Here is a 22,291-nt window from a genome sequence, read left to right as displayed (position 1 = left end):
TGGGCTGCAGCATCCATCCTGCGGAGATGTTATCACGGCTCGCTCTTATAGCAGCTACTTTTGGTTATGAAACATTAATGACTGACTGTAAATGTGGCCATGGAGATGAGGGACTCCAGTGAGCACATGAGATCCTGCAAATGATTAGACAAAGTTTAATCCACATGTTATACAATTGAGAGGCTGTTTTACTAAAACCTGCTCAATACCTTTTTCCAAAAATGGCTGTTTTAACATTTATTTTTATAGAAAAAGTTCAGCTGTAAAAACTTATTTTTGATCCAATCACTTGAAATATATAGACTTATGTATACTTCCATAAATAGTAAGTAAAAGATGCAAAAGTCATCTATAATACAATTTTAGAATATATTTTAATGGTCACCAAAAGGGAGATTGCTTATTAATTGACAAGCTGCTTCATCTATAATGTATTATATTAGTAAACATAAGCAATATAAATTTATACAAAAATATATACATAAGTTTGATGCAAGTAATTGAAAAATGACTGAACATGAATAAAAGAATGCACATGGAAATGTATGAAATTTCAACACCTTTAGCTTCACATGTTTCCGCTACTGGTTCCAAGCAGAAAAAAATAAATAAAAGCCGATTCAGTTAAATTATTGACCTCATTTCTCCCGTTTTGTGGTTGCTGAATATGTCCGCTGTCCTTTTGGCCAATAATTCAGTTTTGGACTCAGCTGTCCTGGGCTTTACCTGCATTTCCTTTTAATAAAATATATATAATACAAGATCAACACCAAACATTTACACCTGAATTTCCCCTTTGTGGGACAATAAAATCTGTTTCCGTTCTGCAATCCTTAGCCTGGCCTCCAGGTTTTTTTTTGCACATAAGACATTTCCAAGTTTTATTTATTTAGTGTGCATTACTACAAAAAACAAAACAAAGGTCTAGTTTCTATTCCAAATTCAGATAATTAGCTTGTTTTAAGTCAATACCTTGAATATTAATAATCCCATGGGATTATTTCAGTTGGAGTGTAAATTCTTCCAGTGAAAACTTTAAATCTTAACCAATGATGTTTGATGCATATGTATCCCTCTAGCAGGTAAAAATAAAGCTAAATATTAAAATGTGACTCAAACACAAAGTTTTATGTTTTTAAATTCAAATCTTTAATTTATAAAAGTGCACAAAAATGACGGTAGAAAATTCTACATAATGGGTCCTGGATAAACCCACCAGAACCAAACTAATCCAGTTATCAGCAGGCACTCCTATGATAAAGTTTTCAAACCTGGATCCAGGTTTACTGTGCAACATGTAAACAGATGGGAGCAAATTTTCCATTTTAGTCAATAAGACCATGTAACATTACTTTATAGGTGGATTTATTACAAAAAAAGTTAAAACCTTGCATTAACACAAACATGTAAAAACAGCAGGGCAATTTCTGTCTGCAACATGTAGTCGAAGGTGTTAAGGAATGAGTTTGTAAAAAACGGATGAAAGGCTTTAATCCCACGACAAGGACAGCATTTTGCAGCTCAGCTCCACAGCTTCTGTGCCAACTCGTCATCTTTTCCTGCAGCAGAGCAGTTAGCAGCAGCGCAGCCACTGCAAACAACCAGAGGTTGAGATGAACTACTTTATATCCACATTTCATCACACAAATGGGTCATTTGTGGAGATGATTCCCACCAGTCATTAGCTGCTACCTTTGAACTGGACTTACCTGTAATATCCGCCACTCTCCTTTTCTAAAGATGGTTCCACAGCGCAGTAGATTCGTCTGAGCTCCTTCCACCGAGTCTTTAGTGAACGGTTTTGGCGATCTTCATGAAGAACCTCTCGGGGCGCTCAGGTGGCGCCAAAGGTCCGTCTGAAACGACGCCAGGGTGGAGGGAGTAGGCGGTCACCCCAGTGCCTGAACGAGAACAAACCGCATCCAACACATCAGCAGCTGAAATGTCTTCAGAGTTTAATGATCAACAAGGTTTAAAAGCTTTAAAATTTTTATGTGAATTTGAGTTCCACTGGGGTTGCTAGTTAATGGCAATGTGAGACTTCTCAGGAACTTTTTGAAAACTGCTCGTTTTCCAGACACCATGAAACCGTAATTTATCAGCAAATACATTTTTATTAAGCATTTGGGATGTTTTTGTTGTTTTTAGAAGCAGTTGAGTTCCAAATGGAAGTACAAACAAAACAAAAAAAGTGTGAATTTAGCATAATCAGTATCTCTAAATTTGCTGGAGCCTGTTTTTATTCTCACCAACTTCTAATTCTTTTACAAGCCATTATATTCCTGGGAAATAAAATAAACTCCAAACATGGAAATTTCCAACAACAACAACTTAAATGAACCGTATAATAACTTAAACAATGAGGTTGTGACAGACCTTCCAGTCTTTTGGCCAGTGAGCGGGTGAAGCACGTTAGCGAGCTTGCTCTGAGCATAAGCTTTGCTCTTGTTGTAGCTTTTTCGCTGTTTATGTCCTCCAGGTTGATGGAGCCCCAGGAATGAGCCATGGAGGACACGTTTACAATTCTGGCCGGGGCCGACCTTTTAATCAGGTCCAACAACAAGTAAGTCAGCAGGAAGTGACCTAAAGAAAAAGGGCAAACATTTCAACTTAAATTCAAATGTTTAACAGAAATAATCTAGAACATCAGTAACAACTTCTATTTTAAGAAACAAAAATGCTGTGACATTTGAATTATCCAGTGCAACAATTATCACAAATGTGTGTCATGTTACTACACACCAAGTTTGTTTGTGATTGGTTTTATTTACCAAAGTGATTGACTCCAATCTGCATCTCGAAGCCATCGGCTGTTTTCCCAAATGGACAAACCATCACACCCGCATTGTTGATGGGAGGTTGAGCTTCTGCTCATCTGCAGTAAAGAAAATAATAAAAAAAAGGTTTTAAACTCTTGAAGCATTTAGGTAAATTATCTCTATCATGAAAGTCAGTTCACTTTGCTGGACGTTTGTTGCAAACTCTCTGATCGATTTGGTGTCTGATAAATCCAGTTTCATGCAGACGACATTGTCGTTGCCGGAGCTTTGGATGACTTCCGTCAACGCCGTCTGGGCTTTCTCCATGTCCCGACACGCCAAGATCACTCTGGCTCCTAAATAGATAAAAAAAATTATTGAAAACTGCAGTTTGACATACTTTAAGGGAGAGAGAAAAAAATGCAAAGAACAGCAAGGGATTAAAATGTCCGATCACTTCACACACTCAAAAAATAAAGCCACGTAACATCTGTATTAATGCAAAACTGCACAAAGAAACTCTTAAGAAATTAATAGAGCGCCCTCTTGTGACCAAAAGTATGAAGGTTTCTCCCCAGGACCAAGTTGTTTTATTATCTTGGTCAGTTTGGACCTTAGGTTGTCTAAATGCTCCTGCAACTATGCAACCTTTGACTTTAGATTAAGCCTCAAATGCAGAAATCAAAACATACAACTAATTTAGACCATAAAAAGTACATTTTCAATTTCTGTTTAAGGTGCAAGAGGATGTTCATTCTGAATCTTGAAGACAGCCGGGCAAAAACCTAATGAGATGACCGGGATTATTTCTTTCAGTCTACTCAAAAAGCACAGATGCTAAAACTGGTGTACAAATGAGCATCTGCATCTACAAATGATGATCTGTACAAATAACAGATCATCAGCTGTTATTTAACAGAAAGCAGATGATTAAAACACATGGCTGACTTGGGATTTGGTTATTTAACTGGCAAATGTCAACCACCATGTCATTTCTTCTGAAACAACTTGAACATTTATGATTCTAAATGTCAGTGAGATCAAAGCTGCTGATTGCATTCAACTGCAGAAGCAGTTAGAATTGGGTAAATCTGTAAAACCACACTTTAAGGTTTTTCAATCCCTTTTCCTGCAGAGGCACAAGCTAAAATAGTTTAGCATTCCCCATGCAATTCCAATAGCTCAACTAAACAGCAGCTTTAATTCATATTCTAATCAGGTAGTGAACTTTTTAGCACTTTTTTTAATCTTCCAGGTTCTCCAGAAAAGCCAATGATTCAAAACATGTATAATTAAAAAGTATCAATTTAGACAAATTGCAAAGTAGCTTAAAAAAACTCCAAATTATAGGGTTGAAATGATAAATTTGTTAGCATGACTTGACTAGTTTAGTAATCGATTAATTGATAAGTGGAAGTAAGTTAAACATTGTCTGTAAATACGTTTTTCCAAAACTTAAGTTACCTAGTTCAAATTCACTAAAGGAATACAATGTTTATTGCTTTATAAAACAATAAACGTTTATTTTATTTTTAAACAAATTAAAGTGTTTGTTTGCATTTATCCCATTGTTTAAAGGCTGAAGTGGTGAATTGAAAAATTTGTAGAATGTGACAGTTTTTTAATTTCGATTAATCGTCGGAATAATCCGGTAGAATGATCGATTACTAAAACAATCAGTAGTTGCAGCCATAATTTATAAAGTTCCAAGAATGGCAGGTTTTTAAGAGTCTTTAGATGACTGCACTACTAAACCTTCATATCTTGACGAAATTATTTCCGATTGTTGTGATGTCAGGACAATTTAAAGTACCCAATGTCAACCCAATAAATTACCTCTTTTAGCCAGATCGATGGCTGTCTCTTTGCCTATCCCGGTGTTAGCGCCTGTGATCACCGCAGTTTGCCCATCCAGCCTGACGTCAGAGGACCAGGCAGCCCCGAAGAGGTTTCTGGGGAAGTTATGAAATCTCAGCCGATGTCTCAATCAACGCAATGGGTGAGAACATGACTAAACTACCGCTAAACACAACCACGACAGCTCGCTGTCAAGTTTAAATGCTACAAACGAGACGCTAATAGCACTTAGCTTACCAACTGAAGTTGTTTGTTTGGCTAGAAGTTTACATACAGCTTTAGATAGGCAACACTTTAAACAAACAACGTAAAGAGTAAGATTACACAGAACAGCAGCCTCACCTAAGAGCTTGCATGTTGCTTCCGTCAGCAGGCAGATAAAAATGTAACAAAAACCTGACCAGTTCTTCGACAGCGCCCTCAGCGTTTCTCAATTAAAATGTAAGGCACGACTGTGACGAGACCCTTATGCCCAACGGACAGGCGTTCTGACCAATCAGATGCGAGCTGGTCAGTGTTAGACACAGCTGATTGGTCAAACTCTAAAATTGGTGTCGCCCTTTCTGATTGGTCTGGTTGATACCTGCACAACCTGCTTGCAGATAAAACAAAAACATTTTAACTTTTTAGGGAAAAATAATATTAAAAATTAAAAAGAGAGCGTAAAAGGAGACGATATAAGCCAAAAAATCTTAACTTTAAAAATTTAATTTCATTATGTAAACGTTAAGAATATCTTTTTTGTTTAATTTTTATGTAAATGGATTATAATATTAGCAAAATAAATCCCTGTCCATAGATTATTATGGTATGTAATGGGGGGCTAACTGCCATCATTTTCATTTCTCAGTAGTTTGAAGTGGTTGGGTAAATAATTATGGTTCATACATTTTTTATCATCAGAACATGTTTGCATTTTTAGTCTTGATTTAAAGGAGCCAAAAGTTTCTTCACGTTTTAGAGTCGCAGGCAGTTGGTTCCAGAGTTAAATAGCATGAGAAACTAAATGCAACTAATTTAATTCTGGTCCTGCGAACACAAAGTAAGCAGGTCTGGGATAACCTGATGGTCTAAGTTCGGGGTGTCAAACTCCAGTCCTCTAGTGCCACTGTCCTGCAGTTTTTAGATGCACAGTACAAAACTCTGGAATGAAATAGCTAAATTACCTCCTTCTTGTGTAGATCAGTTCTCAGAGCCTTGCTAATGACCTAATTATTAAATTCTGGTTTGTTATTATTATGTTTATATACACAGTGCCTTTTTGTGTTTAAAGATGTATCACCATGGATAGTTAGTTGATGTTAGTTGCTTTGAGTGAACTTTTAGGGGTGGACTATATAATATTATTTTGAAACGACTCCTTTTCATTAAAATTTTTGTTCATGTCAACATGTGACATGCACATTTTAAAATATAAATGAATGAAATGAATAAATGAATAAATAAATAAATAAATAAATAAATAAAATAAACAATTTCTTGGAATGCACTTGTACAGGAAATGTTTATTAGCCTCTCCAAAAAGTCACAAACTACCATTGTGTCAAAAAGAAAAGAGTAAATTGTCTTCTCAACATGTTTGGGTGTATAGAAACACTTGCTCAGACTTGTGCTGGTCTTCACATAAAATCCAAATAAAAAATATTGAAATGATTTAACATTTTAACTAAATTTGTCGTCAATTTATGCCTTCATATATATTCCACATAAAATCTTTTGAAATCCATTCAGACTATAAATTAATTTGTAAAGTAAAACATGAGTTTAATGTCATACTAAAGTGACTAGAATTTTTTTAAATTTAAGGTATAAAGCAAACTCTAGCAATATTACACATTATGTCCAGCAGATGGCAGCAGACGACCACAGACTGCTTCAAACCACCAGCGGAAGTATTTTCTCTTTCACACCGTTGGCCCTGAGACGCGACTCTTCAGGCAGATTAACAGGTTGCTATTTGGGTAAATCACGTCCTTGGCACAAATTCTCCGCTCTCCTCACGGCCAGCAATTTGCATGAAGCCTTTATTCATCAGGCCTCTTCAAAAAGATCTCCAAAAAACACCATGAATGGCTCATTCATGAGCTGCAGACAGAGGGCTTACACTGCAGAGAGAAGGTCATTAGAGAAGGAAACACTGACTGCGCTGTTCATCAGCTGATTGTGCGCAAGCAAACATTTTCTTCCCTTTTCTGTCTGTAACATCAGTCATCAAAATTGTGTGTGTTTTGTGTTTCAAGTGCATCTGTGGAAGAAGAAAGAGAAGAAATCTGATAGGGAATATTACATTTTGTACTAATTGGTTGTAATTGAGTGGCCGCCCCAGGAAATGCATGTAAATCAGCTTTTTTGGATTTTGTCAACAACTAAAACCAACAATCCTGCGATTATGTAACCTTTGGCCTCCAATAGTTTCCTTAAAAACGAGATCTTCTACAACAATCAGATTTTCCAGTATTTATTAATCTCATTCCATATCCAACTTGTTTATTATTTCCTTGCCAACTTCCCGTTTGTGTTTGCTGTTTTTGTGTCACTGGACGAACGAAACAGTTGACCTAACCCCTTACCGGCGCCACAGTAGCAGCTTCCGAAACCCAAACACAATAGTGAGGCAGGAGGATGCACTGCATGAACAATGTGAACAATTTGTCAGCCATTTTGGGAGTATTAATATTGCTATGACAGATGGAGACCCAGAGGATGCAGTTATTATTTGTATGTAGGAAGCGAAAGGGGAATAAATAAACAAATGACAATTGGAGGAGAATAGCTTGTGCTGATGGCGATGAATTCACAATGGCTGTAATGATCTAATGGGCTAAAATAAACCTGCTGTTAAAAAGAATACACAGTAAATGAAAAAGGGAAGGATACACCTGTAAAGGCAAATTCTGGTTTTCATCAGGGCCGGCAAAACCTTTTCGGGCCCTAAGCCGATTTTCATTTTGGGCCTTCCATATCAACGTGCTAACTCTAGATACTTTATCAATGTGTATAACATATCTACTGTCGTTAGCATGATTAGCATTATTTCAGTGTTGTTATTTTGTTGTCTTTAATCTTACAGGAGTAGCAAACTTTAAAAAAAAAATTGAAATGCAGTTATTTAAATGCCGTGTGATAAAGTATCATTAAAGTAAGTATTTAGATTAAAAAAATTTTGTGTTTTTTGTAAACACAAATTGTACAGTAAACAAGTTAAGAAGTTTTTAAAAGTAAAACGCAGCCATTCATATATTTCCTCTGCAGAAGTAGCAGCCAATAGAAGGAAGACATTAACCATTATTTGTGTAACAACTATAAAAACATATAGAAATTGTTTTAATAAAACTTATTTTGAATTATTCAGAGTTATTTTAAACATATAAATATATTTTATTGTGCTAGCTTGGTGCTCTTGGGGGCCCCCTGGTGGTGTGGAAGTTTATGTCCTGTCTACAATAGCTAAAATGTAAATAGTGGAATATCTGCTAATGCTCTATTTTTAAAGTATAAATGTATTTTGAGGTAAGAATCCACAATAAACCAACAATCCTAAGACATTAGATCACGAACACTAGAAAAAAAGACAAAGGTAACCAAAAGTTAAAATTTTTTCAAGACTTAAAAAAATTCCTTTGACAAAAAAGGAAGAGATATTCTTTGATTTTATGCAAACAGAAATATTTTTAGAGCAGCCTTAAAAAAAAAAGAAAGAAGAAAGTGAGATAAGTTTGTATCAATGTTTCTTAAACAGATCAGAAGCAAAGCTGGAACAGGAACCACCCAAATGTTTACATTACAACAGTATCTGTCCAAGGTCACTTTCTTTCTACCAACCCAGACACACTCACACAGGCGGCCAGCAGTCTGGACTCTCATCTACAAAACCTGAAATTATCTGAAGCTCTGGGGGATGATAAGCATCTCCAAGTGTCCACATCTCTTGTCACCACCTCCAGTGGAGACAGACAGACAGACATCTTTTCTAATGTTTTTGTTTCTTTTTAACCTTTTCCCCCCTCCACCGCCTCCCTCACTTCTTTGAGTGGTTACATAACACATGAACGCTGCTATTCATTTGCTTAAACTGTCTGGCTTTGCTGATACAATCTCTCCATACATCCGTAATTACAGTCCCTTTTTTAAAAAAGCGGCCTTGTTGTACAGCAGATGACAGAGTTCTCCATCTCTCCATGGCGCTGCCGACCGAAACATGTTGCAACGTTTAGCCGCTCCACTTCCCTTTGATTGCTCAAACATGCAGTTTTTTCTCATCATTTTTATTTTCTCAGGGGAAATCAAACTTGGAGGTTGCTTAAAAGTTTCTAAGTCTTTTGAGAATTGAAAAAAAAATATCTATATAACTTGTCAAAGGAGAATATAAACATAATTTGCCTTAACTTTTTTATTTTGACATTAAGTTTGTATCTTGTTCTGAAGTGCTCTACACTTATTTTAAATCACTTTGAATTCTGTTTTTATTTACTTTTCAATATTTGATGCTTTTTTATTTTACTTCTCAAAAATAACAGAACATTGTTCAATATTTGATTAAAAAAAAATCTGGAAAACATACAATAAATAAAGTTGAACTGTCAGGGTTAAGAAAGTGGTTTTCTTCAAATGAACAGAATCTAAATCACGTGTCAAACATGAGGTCCAGGGGCCGAATGTGTCCACTCTGTGGTTTTATGAGACACTCTAGACTCCAGACGCCAAATAACATTCAGGAATTTCTAATTTTTTTTGCGTTTCACACAAAATCAACAAATCCCTCAAATTTTTTTTAATGCCAATATATAATTCTGTGCAAAAATGGTCCAAAATCTTGAGTTTTGGACCGATTGATCCTAATTCCCACTTTATTTTCCCCTTCACGTGATGTCAAGTGAATCACAAACCATAGTTTGTGATTGATATGGCAAGTAATAAAAAGTCACATTTAATACTATCATACATAAGTAAAAATACTTCAAAATTCCTTACAAATATTTCAAAATTAACGCCACAAAATCTGTGATTTTAATTGCAAAAAATTACAAATAAATCGCAAAATCCTGGCAGGTAACTTATAACAAGATATGAGTGGAACTAATGTTTTTTTTATCAATGTTAAAGAATTAAAATACTTGTGTTAAGATATTAATAGAAATATTAATATCTTGGTCCCAGGATGAAAGTGGGACCAACAAAAATAGTTGGTCAGGTTTTGTGTTTTTGCAGTGCAGCGTCCTGACAGCGTCATCAACACGCTGGACGATGCTTATCTTTAGCAGGGACAGAGCAGCTGGCAGCAGCTGATGTGAAGATGGATGAAACTAAATACAGGGTAATCCTAGAATAAAACCCGTTGAAGGCCACAAAACACTTGAAACTGAAGTGGAGTTTTATCTTCCACCAGAACAACGACCCTGAACTTACAGCCAGAGCTGCAACACAGAAATCCAAGTAAGAATCACAATCAAAAATAAACATTCACAGACAGTTAGACAGCAAATATTTCATCAAAATAAAAATCAGAGCCAGGAGGCGAGTCTTAGTGCTGTCAATCACTCTTGTGTTCACCCTTGTCCTCTTTCTCTCTGCTGTGCTACCACTGTTACACCATAGAGTGCTAACGCTAGTTAGCATACCCATCAATTACAGTGGATAAACAGTTTTCCTGGAACAGTGAGTTGTTTCTCCTCCATTAGCACATCAGAAAGGCATACACAAGTGTGATTGACAGCGCTAACACCTGCATTGGTTGTTTTCGACTGGAAGTGTTACATTTCTTCTGACTGATCTTTTTCACAGATTATCAGTCTGACATGAGAAAAAAGAACATATTTTTGTAAAAGTTACATTTTCAGTTTTAAATCAAGAATAGCCAGGTCCAATCATAAACAGGTACTCTCTTTTAGATGCATTCCTTCTCCAACACGTGAATCAATAAAAGGGCCGCTCCCAGGCGTCTACAGAGCTGAATGACGCACTGATTAGGAAATTCAGCCGCTTGACTCGAGCGTGTTGGAGAAGAAATGCAAATAAAAGCTGCAGGATAGCAGCTGCTTTAATTCTTCAATTAAAACTCAATTTATATAATTATATGTTAAAATAGTAAGAGCATCCAGGTTTAAATGTAGTGCAGTAAAGCTAGCTAGTTTTAATGTGCATTGTGGTTTCAGGGATACAGGAGCTGATCAATATTCACTGCAGAGTCATTAGACAGAGAGCAGAAAGCTGATTTCACCTGATGTTGTTGGCTGTTGACAGCTTTTTACCAACTAAAGTCCAGAGTGGCGTTCTGATCATAATTTAAATAATTTTATTTAAGACTAGTGCAATTAAAGTTTGGGTTTGAAGAAAACTGCAAAGTTTTACTCTTAAATGTTAAATTTTTCTTCTTTTTTGGAGACAATGATGTTTAATTTGATGGTTGATTATTTCTAAATTAGCCTCACCAAATGATTTTGATTGCAAAAAATCACAAAAACTATTCCAAAATTCTGGAGGGACTGATCAATGTGAACAGATGAACAATGATATTATTGAACCTAGAAAGAGATGCTTATTAATATTTTAACAGTTTACTGTGTTTTATCCAGAGGTGAGTAGAATACCCAAACATTGCATTCAAGTAGAAGTAGCACTACTTCAACATATTTTTATTCAAAGTATCCGTCCAAGAAATTAAAAATAAAAAAGTATTTGGTAAAAAGTTACTCAAGTGCCAAGTAAATGGTCAAATTATCAGTCATTTAATATTTAAAAATTACATCATGAGATGGACCAAAATAATTAAAATTTTGGCATTTTAAACACCATAATGACGGTAATTCATTTAAGTAACAAAAAATAACAAAATCAGGCAAAAGAAAATTTTTACTTTCAATAGAAAACTTATGACACTTTAAGAAAAGCTGCAGGTGTTTACCTTTGCTTAAATTTTCTCTTAAAACATGTTTGTTTTTTATTCAGTGGGTAGAAAATCCAGAAATGTTACTCAAATAAGAGTGAAAGTAAAAACTATGGTGTAGTGAAAATACTCCCTACATTTACTGAAGTAAACGGAACTTGTTACAACCAAACTCTGGTTTCATCAAGTTACCCTTTGATGAACTTTATGATCTCCATTTTTCCCAAAATGAAAACGAATTTGATGCCTCTGGTCTGAACTAAAAGCTGCAGGACCTCCAGGATTTTCGCCCTCCACAGATTGATCCTCACCATTTCATCGTGATGAAAGAGTGAAAGGACATCAGCTCAGTGTCACCTTGTTACTCCAAACTAGACCAGACGAATGGGATCCACTGTGTCCTTTTAACATCAATGTGATAAGCGGATTCAAAGCGGCCCTTCAGGATGAAAGTGGGACAAATGGTGAATCTAGGTTGGGTTTCCCTTTGAAGGTGAGCAGACACTCCCTGCGGCTCTGCAGTGTCCTGCAGGAAACAGGCGAACCGATCTATTTATAGACTTTTCAAGCAGTCAGAGGAGACCTTAGAGAGTGGAGCAAAACAGACGCCTCCGATTTCTGCATGAAATTTGTTACAGGATGAGGCATATAACATGCATCATGTACAGAAAACTCATACTTGTCTTGGTGTATTTTTAATCATCGTATTGCAAGCATGATTTTTATATTTTTCTTTATGGATATTAGAGAGAAATGATTTATAAATCCTTTTAATTTTACAGTGCTGAAACTCTAAGTGGTTTCTAGGGAGGATGGAAAGTAATAAAGGACAACCTGATCTGATCCCAGTCGGCCAGAAACTCTGCAGGACCCTTCAGAAATAAGATAAAAAATGTTTTCCTGGAATAATTGTTTTATTTTATTACCATTTCCTTGCATCCATCATTCAGATTTTTCATCTTGTTTTCTATGGAACATCAAAAATTAGGGTATTATCGAATTGATGATTTTCAAATCAATTTGAAAGGCTAATGAAGAGATGCAAGAAAACGAAAGCTGTTTGTATAATTTAATTAGTTTTATAAACGCACAAGTTAGTTTCAGTTAGCTTTAGTTTCCAATTAAAATGCTGTTTCAATTTCAGTTTTTGTTAGCTTTAGTTAACTGTAATGACTATAATGACCTTGTTTCCCACAGTGGGACAAACGTTTGTCTTCCAGACGTTCCCAGGTCTGTCTCTGGCTGTAAACGGGTTTATAAGGTTTGCTAAACATAAAATAATCGACTTGAATGATTTGTGATCTTCCTCCAACAGTTTAGCAAATGGGAAGCAACTCACAGGATTTGACATTTACAGCTGTGTATTTAGTTTTAATGCAGAACGCTGGACAGCATGACTTCTGATAAAATGCCTCACTGAGTGGTTTTATTCATGGATATTCAAAATGTATTTAAATGCTAAGGTCTGAGTTTACTTAATCAAATTGTAATTATCTGGTTTGGTAAACTTAGGACGGCCTGAGAATGCAAAGACTTGTTTGAGCTTTGCACTAAAGTTATTTTTTGGTCCAGCTAGACGGAGAAATGACTCCTGATTTTTTACCAAAGACATAAGAGAAGCCCTCCAAGCGCTAAAATCTGACGTTATTTCACTTTTGTTTCCAATTGGTGAAGAAGGAAGTTGTTCTTCTTCAGAGGTTTTTGTGTTGTTTCCTTCAGTGATTCTTGGTGCAGCGCCCCCGCAGGTGAGGAGGGGAACAGGTTGATCAAAGGGTTTGGTTGGTTTGACTCAGAGCAGAGAGAAAGGGAACAGAAGCTGAAAATGTAACAAATATTTTAGTTTTGGTCCCAAAGTGAATCAGGCATCTACATCATGAAAAATATCTTTTATTTATTTCCAGTCATCTTTTATAATTGGGAAGTCCCAGAAGACGTAATGATGGTTTGCGTCTTGATTTCTACATTTTCTCCAACCTGCAGAAGGATTTCCATCATAGTGGCATTTCTGGGCAGGTGTGAAAAAATCTTACCAGATTTTTCCATCGAAATTCTTGCCTTTGTAGAGATTTATTATATCTCCACTGGTATCTCCACATTGTCGTCCATTCTTAAATCTGCTGGTGTAACACAGTAAAGAAGGGTCCAATATGTTTCGATAGATGGGGCAACAGGTTCGGCTGTCGGAGCACGATGGGTGTTTAAATAACACACAAACACAATTAGCTTTAGTAACATAAACCATAAACTCACAATTGGACAAGACACACAATTAAGAAAATAAAATTACACACAATAAAATACATAAAATAAAAACAACAATACTTGGCCAAGTGCTAAACATCAATTTTAAATCTATTTGGTGCAGCCTGGTAATCTGCACTCTAATCTTTTTAAACAATAAATCAATCAAATTAAATCCCAATTCAGGTCTCACTCAACATCATTCATATGAGGAGAATTTTCCTGCACAGCAGTTTGTTGTAATGTCAAATAAAAGAAAACGGTCCGAAAAGCAGTGTCCAAAATTTCCAGGAAACAATAACAAAATGATTCTGTCTCAGCTGTCTCATCAGGGTCAGATCTCCCGCTCACAATCAACGCTGCCAACAAGGGAAAGAAGGTGGAGCCTCTGTGGCATTCCACTCTCTGATTGGTCTAAACATTCATGGAAACCAAACTTCCCATTGGCCAGGCAGACCACCCCCCAACCCAATCTCTATTTCTTCACTTTATGTGGGTTACACCTGCAATTACCCTGTCCAGAACTGAAGTAAACTCTGTTTAAGCTGGTGTCGAGAAAGACTAGCCTGGTTTCTGAACACCTCCATCCAGATTTACCATTAAATAAGTCAATGAATTGCAAATGAAAAGAGGCTCAATCATTTCCATGATTTATCTGTTTTTTCTTTTCTCTCTCTCTTTCTATCAAAACTGGACGACAAAAGTCTTCAGGTTTTGGTCTCAACAAGGTCTTTTCTTGAAGGTTAATTGTCTTTACAGAGACTTCATAAAACCATTTGTTTAATGTTTCTGTTGTTTTGGATATTTGAAATATCTTCCAGTTCCACAGTTAAATGTTCATTAGACTTTAAATTTCAATTGACATTTCAGAATGTGTCTTTGCATTGCTGTCTCAAAACAACTATATTATTGTTATTATTTATCACAAAAACTTCTGGGATAGTTTGTGATCCAACAACATGTGCTACCATTTCTTGATTTTAGCAATCATTGCAGTCGTGCTGTAAAATCCCTGCATGGCTTAAACAAATTGTTCAAACTCCAAATTTGTTCAAACTTCAGACTGGCTATAATCTCTGCTTAAGCAGACTTCCATGTGTCTGCTTTCTGATCAACAAGTTTTTCATAACTTGCTTCATTGATTTATTGTTTATCGCGACAGGCCTTGTTTATCACTAATTACAACTTGCACTTGTTACTGAACCAGGTTGGTTTTAGTGACTCGGGTTGCCCCAAGGTTTGCCCCATATAGTTTCGGGCTAAAAGCAACCCATAAAACATTTCCTACACTTTCTTCCCCAGAATCATAGCTGTTTTACAACCATCAAAGAACTTTGAGGTGACTCATTAATTGAATGTCCACAACATCATGGCACCTCAAATGAATGAGTGATGCTGTTGCAAAGGGTTAATAGTTTGGGTCATGCAGAACTGATCTGATCGATTCCATAGCAATGAGCAGAAACAAAACATTCCCCAGAACTATGACCTCATCATCTATGACATGTGATTCTAGATCAAAGAACACCTCTGGTTATGAATGCTTCTGTTTCAAAACACCAGTTTATATCCAACCAACTCTTCGGACCTTACCACTGTTTTTTCGGAAGGATTTCCAGTATGGCAGAAATTTTACTCGGCTTATGTTTTCCCCTCGGTTTTGGCGTTGGGTACATAGTCACAACTGGAATGAAGAAATTGTGTGACAAGTTATGGCCTGGTACAGAAGACGAAAGAGATAGGTCTCAGGACAACAGCACTTCGTCTACGTATGATGTTTTTGATCATTTTCTTTTCACGCCTTCCTTGAAGAAAAAATAACCAAAATTGGTTAACCTAATATATATATATTTTCCATTATGAAAGGTGACGCTCTCCCTCACCTGCCTCACCTGACCACAAGTCACTGGTAACTATGGCAACCAGTGACAGTATAAGAGCGTACTGACGCTTTCTGAAACTATGACATCACAATGTGACCCCAAAGGCAGAATTCTGACATCACCAGCGATTATAAAACTCCTCACATCGATCTACTGGCGTCACAACCTGTTAGCAGCCGTTGTTGATACGTTTGTCGTGAGAGTTTATAGTGAGATTTTCAACGTTGTTTGGTGCACATTTCATTTGGATCATCAAACTTAACTTGAATCTTTACCGAATTTCGAGAGAATTGAAAATAGCAAAAGATATGATGCAGTCTGACCAGCCCAGAATCGAAGAGGTTGCATCCGGCAACATTGTGGAAAGGGAATTACAGCCACCCAAGCCACTCAAGCGCAGGAAGAAGAAGGTGTCATTTGCTGTCTGGTGGGAGCTGCACGGAGCCAAGGAGCTTGCACTTTCTGCTGAAAACATCGAACAGCAAGACGCTTCACTGGTTGAAAATGAAACGATTGCCAAAGCACTGGAGACAGTGGACCAAAACGGGGACAGTCAGCCACCCGAGAGCGAGTCCAAAGAGAAGAACCAGGTTCCATTTAAATCCTGGTCAGAGGAACACGTCCCTGTTGACAAAGAGAGTTCTGCAGAAAATGATGAACAGAAGAACGATTCACTGGCCAGTGAAGAACAGTCCATCGCTGGAGTGCAGGAGACAATTGAGAATATGCCCAACGCTTCTGAAAAGCCAACAAGTCAACAAAAGTGTGGGTGTCTAGCCAAGTTCAAGGACTTTGAAATGGAGCATAATGAAGTACAAAAGTACTTAATGAAACTGCTGGATGAAATGTTTGACTTGAATCAAAAACTAAATGCGAAACTGACACAACAGGAAGAACTGACACAGAAAATACTATCAGAGGAAAGACGACGAAAGTTTTCCATGGTTACTGTTCAAACACAAACAGATGCACAAGAACGCCCAAAAACAGTTGAGGATCAGGAAGCAGTACAGGAGATCACTGTGGAAGAAACGGTCCCCACAACCCAACCAACTGGAGACAAGGAAGAAGAGAGCAAACCATCAAAGAACGCTCAACGGAAAATCAAAAGAAAGGCAGCAAGAAAGGCAGCCCGGGAGCGTCAGACCCTCAAAAAATTGAAGTTTCTGAAAACAACACTAAAGATCCAATTGCTCCTTTAGAAACGGTCCCCACAACCCAACCAACTGGGGACCAGGAAGAACGGAGAAAACGGAGACGTAAAATCAAACGAAAGGCAGGAAGAAAGGCAGCCCGTGAGCTTCAGACCTTCAAGAAAGTTGACGTTTCTGAAGAAAACAGTGATGGCAAAGTTACAGAGAGCGTAACTGGTGTGGTTGCTGCAGGGTCCACAGAAGGGGAGAGTGAGGACAACCAGAGAACCTCCCCTCCACAGACAGATAGACCATTAATTGAAGCTGATATCCCAACATCAACTGAAGAATTAGAGATTGAAGCAGCAGAAGAGGCAGCTGAGAAAAACAACATCCACAAACAAATAGAGACCCCAAGGAAAAAGATTTCTCTGTGGAGGAGAATCAAGAAGGCGCTAACTCCATCATGTCTGCGCAAATTCAAAGATAGATGTAAAGACTATCCAGAATAGATCAAGTTATCAACAAAATTTTACATTTAAAAGGGGGTTGGGGCAAACATGTGGGTTTACTGATTGGCGGTAATTGGAAAAACAGCGACTGTTTTTGTGAATTGGAAATTTTAATATTAAAAAGCAAGAACTGCACGGGGGGAATGTCTCCCCGTGTAGGTGTGGGTTCTCTCCGGATGCTCCGGCTTCTCCCACAATCAGCCACGTCAGTGCTCATGGTCATCCAATGTAATATTTTTATTTCTAATTCGAAGCAGAAGTTAAGACTACCACAATTATTAATTAAAGGGAGATTTGGAATAAAATATGTAAACAACGTGGAACAAAAACAGCCTTTTAGAATTTTAAACCTATACAAATTGTAAAAAAAAAATCCATGTATATATATTTACTTACATATATATATATAATATATATATATATATATACACACACTGTTGAGCACAGAATATCAGATAGATAGATATCTATATATATCTTATATTGATATCACTCTATCCATTTATGTACTCTTGCTCTCTCTCTATATGTATATATATGTATATATATATATACATATATATATATATATATATATATATATATATATATATATATATATATATATATGTATATATATATATACCTCGATGAGGTCACAAGGAAAGGAGCCACAGCTAAATACCTCCAACGAATAAGGCAAGTCCTGAGAAGCCAGCTCAATGGCAAGAACAAAATCCGTGCGATAAACAGCTATGCCTTGCCAGTAATCAGATACCCTGCTGGAATAATTAGCTGGCCAAAGGAGGAGATAAAAGCCACAGATATTAAGACCAGAAAGCTACTAACAATGCATGGAGGGTTCCATCCCAAATCCAGCACCCTGAGACTGTACACGAGCCGCAAGGAAGGAGGCAGAGGACTAGTGAGTGTGAGAACCACTGTCCAGGACGAAACAACTAAGATCCATAAATACATCAGAGACAAAGCCTCAACAGACAATGTGCTCAGTGAATGTCTCAGACAACAGGGAACGGAGGTTGAGGTGCCAGAGATACCATCATGGGAGGACAAACCCCTACATGGGATGTACCACCAGCAAATAACCCAAGTGGCTGATATCAGTAAATCCTACCAATGGCTGGAAAAAGCTGGACTCAAGGACAGCACAGAGGCCCTCATCCTGGCAGCCCAGGAACAGGCCCTAAACACCAGAGCAATAGAGGCCCAGATCTACCACACCAGACAAGACCCAAGGTGTAGGTTGTGCAAGGAGGCCCCTGAGACAGTCCAGCACATCACAGCAGGGTGCAAGATACTTGCAGGGAAAGCGTACATGGAACGACATAACCAAGTGGCAGGCATAGTGTACAGAAACATCTGTGCAGAATATGGACTGGAAACCCCAAGATCAAAGTGGGAAACACCCCCAAAGGTGGTGGAGAACGCCAGAGCTAAGATCCTGTGGGACTTCCAGATCCAGACAGACAAAATGGTAATGGCGAACCAACCAGACATTGTCGTAGTGGATAAACATCAGAGGAAAGCCGTTGTGGTAGATGTAGCAATACCAAGTGATTGCACATCAGGAAAGGAGCACGAAACTAGAGAAATACCAGGGCCTCAGGGAGGAACTGGAGAGGGCCTGGAAGGTGAAGACCACAGTGGTGCCTGTGGTCATCGGGGCCCTCGGGGCAGTAACCCAAAACTGGAGCAGTGGCTACAACAGATCCCAGGAACAACATCAGACATCTCAGTCCAGAAATGTGCAGTCCTTGGCACAGCCAAGATACTGCGCAGAACCCTCAAGCTCCCAGGCCTCTGGTAGAGGACCCGAGCTCAGAGGATAAGAACCACCCGCGGTGGGTGAGAAGGGAATTTTTTATATATACATATATATATATATATATATATATATATATATATATATATATATATATATATATATATATATATGTGTGTGTGTGTGTGTGTGTGTGTGTGTGTGTGTGTGTGTGTGTGTGTGTGTGTGTGTGTGTGTGTGAACGTAAGAGCCATGCGGCTCTTACGTTCATATAGTCGCATTTTGCCAGACGTGCAATAATGACGAGAAGTAGTCAAATGAACTGTCATGTACAGAGCTTTGGATCTGACGCCACTGCGTGTGACGTTTACGTCGCTCGGCGCCATGTTGTTGGCAACAGACCACAACAAACTCTTCCCGGTGTTTTTATCGCGTTGCCGCTGTATCCTCCTTCTCCATAATGCTGAAAAGTTGTTTGAACGAAGCTCTCTTGACAACAGCAGCACGCCATTACTGTTGGTGGTAACCACGCCAAAACAACACAAACAAAAAACAGTCCTTGCTTCTCTTGCAGCCTTACTCTTTCCAGTCGTTCTGCTCTCACACAAACCTCCGCTCACCCCTCACTTTCACTCACCCGTCCCCTCGCTCTCTCATCCATCCTGGTGCATTCGCGGACAACGGGAAATCATAATCTAAATCTCTAAGTAGCGTAACATCCAGTAACATTTGATACATACTGTGAAGGCGTTATGATATCCAAGTTTCGCTTCGCTTGAGTTCAACACGGTATTTTCGTCAAATGCGCATGTGCGCAGTTTTTCAGTAAGAGTAAAATCATTTGAGTAAACCTTTCGCGCTCAAAATGGTAGGGAAAAAATGCACAGGAAAACGAAAATATGAAGATGAACACAGGACGTTTTTGACGGAGTGGGATGATTTATATTTTTTTGTTGAACGTAGTGGAAAGCCATTCTGCCTTATATGTCAGGTGTCCTTGTTGCATTTTAAGGCTTTAAACCTTCAGCACCACTTCAGCTCACTTCATGCTAACATCGACCAGGATTTTCCAAAAGGGACTGAACTTCGCAAGCACAAGTTGGTTACCTTGAAAAATCAGACAGAAAAGCAGGCAAAGTTTTCCCAAAAATTTACAAAGCACTCAGAGACTGTAACGCTTGCATCATATGAACTGGCTTGGAACATTGCACGGTCCAAAAAGCCATACAATGAAGGGGAGTTCATTAAAAAATGCCTCTGTGACGTTGTTGAAATCTTGTCTCCTGAAAACGATAAACTAAAACGAATGGTATCAGACGTCCAACTGTCCCGCCACACTGTTGAGCACAGAATATCAGACATTAACATGGCTATTCAGTCACACTTGCACTCTGATCTTCACGCTTGTGAGTATTTTAGTGTTGCATTGGATGAGAGTTGTGACATACAAGACAAGGCTCAGTTGGCAATATTTGTATGGTCTGTGTCAAACGATTGTTCGATCAAAGACGAACTCCTTGATATCATGCCATTAAAAGACAGAACCCGTGGCATAGATGTGAAAGATTCAATGATGGATGCAGAAATCAACAACAACAATTTCAACAAGTTTCCTTTCAACAAACAGCCACAAATGGTTTATCAATTAGTGCATTAGAGATAAGCTGCATGCAGGTGCCTGGTAATCCACACATCCATCCATCCATTTTCTGAGCACCCTTCTCCCTAACGGGGTCGGGAGGTGCTGGTGCCCATCTCCAGCTACGTTCCGGGCAAGAGGGTCACCTGGACAGGTCGCCAGTCTGTCGCAGGGCAACACAGAGAGACAAACAGGACAAACAACCATGCACACACACACCTAAGGAGAATTTGGAAAGACCAATTAACCTGACAGTCATGTTTTTGGACTGTGGAAGGAAGCTGGAGTACCCGGAGAGAACCCACGCATGCACAGGGAGAACATGCAAATTCCGTGCAGAAAGACCCCGGGCCGGGAATCGAACCCAGGACCTCTTGCTGCAAGGCAACAGTGCTACCAACTGTGCCACTGTGCAATCCAAACAATGACATGTATACTGCTATACCCATAAATTGTTCCAGTTCTTTTTTAGCAAGGTTCAGGTGTCACACTGAATTGCATATAAATTTGACTGCTCTACAACTACTTCCAGAATGTCTTCAGAAGAAAACATCTTGAAGTATTTGTAGGGGGAAATGATATGATCTTATTTTGGAAGGGGTTGCACAGTGGCACAGTTGGTAGCACTGTTGCCTTGCAGCAAGAAGGTCCTGGGTTCGATTCCTGGCCTGGGGTCTTTCTGATCGAAGTTTGCATGTTCTCCCTGTGCATGCGTGGGTTCTCTCCGGGTTCTCCGGCTTCCTCCCACAGTCCAAAAACATGACTGTCAGGTTAATTGGTCTTTCCAAATTCAACCTAGGTGTGAGTGTGTGTGTGCATGGTTGTTTGTCTTGTTTGTCTCTGTGTTGCCCTGCGACAGACTGGTGACCTGTCCAGGGTGTACCCCATGATAGGTATTTGTGAATCTAGATAAAAGAACAAACAGACAACGCAAGTGAATTTTATGAAAGCTTTTGCAAAAGGAGAGAACCCAGCAAACCGCTGCTTCCAGCCGTTCACCGAGCGCTCTGAAGACCCTTTGTTAGGGCTTTCTCTTTTATTACAAAGTAGATAGTAGAAAAGGAATGTGGAGGGAGGCAGATAGGAGTATCCCGAAGATACAAGTGGCTGCAGCTTCAAGGTCTGTACACAGCTGCAGCTCCAAAGTCTAACAAGTATGAGAGCTTTTCTCAGGGATGTGAATATTAAATATTATAGCTACCAATGTAAGAATGATAAAAACATAATTATTCTAACACCCCACCTCTCGCCTGAAACGCAGCTGGAGATGGGCACCAGCACCTCCCGACCCAGATAGGGAGAAGGGTGACCAGATAATGGATGGATGATTTTGGAAGACTGGCCTGCCATTCTGGGTAATCAGTGATATTGGCACTGTGGGGTGTTCTCCAATGGGGTAACCGTGGAACAGCTTCCTGTGATACTTCATCATCTTCATTTTCCTCTTCATCCATAAACTCATTGTCATCAGGCAGGTCATCTGTTTTCAAAAGAAACCAGTAAGCATAAAAGAATAGGTCATATATACCTCTCTTCACTCACTGATGTACAAACGCACATACATGCTCATTCCATACAGTATGCTACTCTACTGACTGAACCCTAATCTCCTAACTCTCCCT

At 38.5% G+C, this 22,291-nt stretch overlaps 1 pseudogene; it reads right to left on the bottom strand.

The window, feature by feature from the left end:
• Positions 1–1,489: 1,489 nt before the first annotated feature.
• On the bottom strand, positions 1,490–4,976 carry LOC129357525 (retinol dehydrogenase 12-like; annotated as a pseudogene).
• Positions 4,977–22,291: the final 17,315 nt, after the last annotated feature.

Source organism: Poeciliopsis prolifica, unplaced genomic scaffold, assembly GCF_027474105.1.
Source record: "Poeciliopsis prolifica strain line A6 unplaced genomic scaffold, Auburn_PproV2 SCAFFOLD256, whole genome shotgun sequence".
Classification (NCBI taxonomy): Eukaryota; Metazoa; Chordata; class Actinopteri; order Cyprinodontiformes; family Poeciliidae; genus Poeciliopsis; species Poeciliopsis prolifica.
Note: the sequence above shows the minus strand (reverse complement) of the source record. Positions and strands in the feature narration are given on the sequence as shown.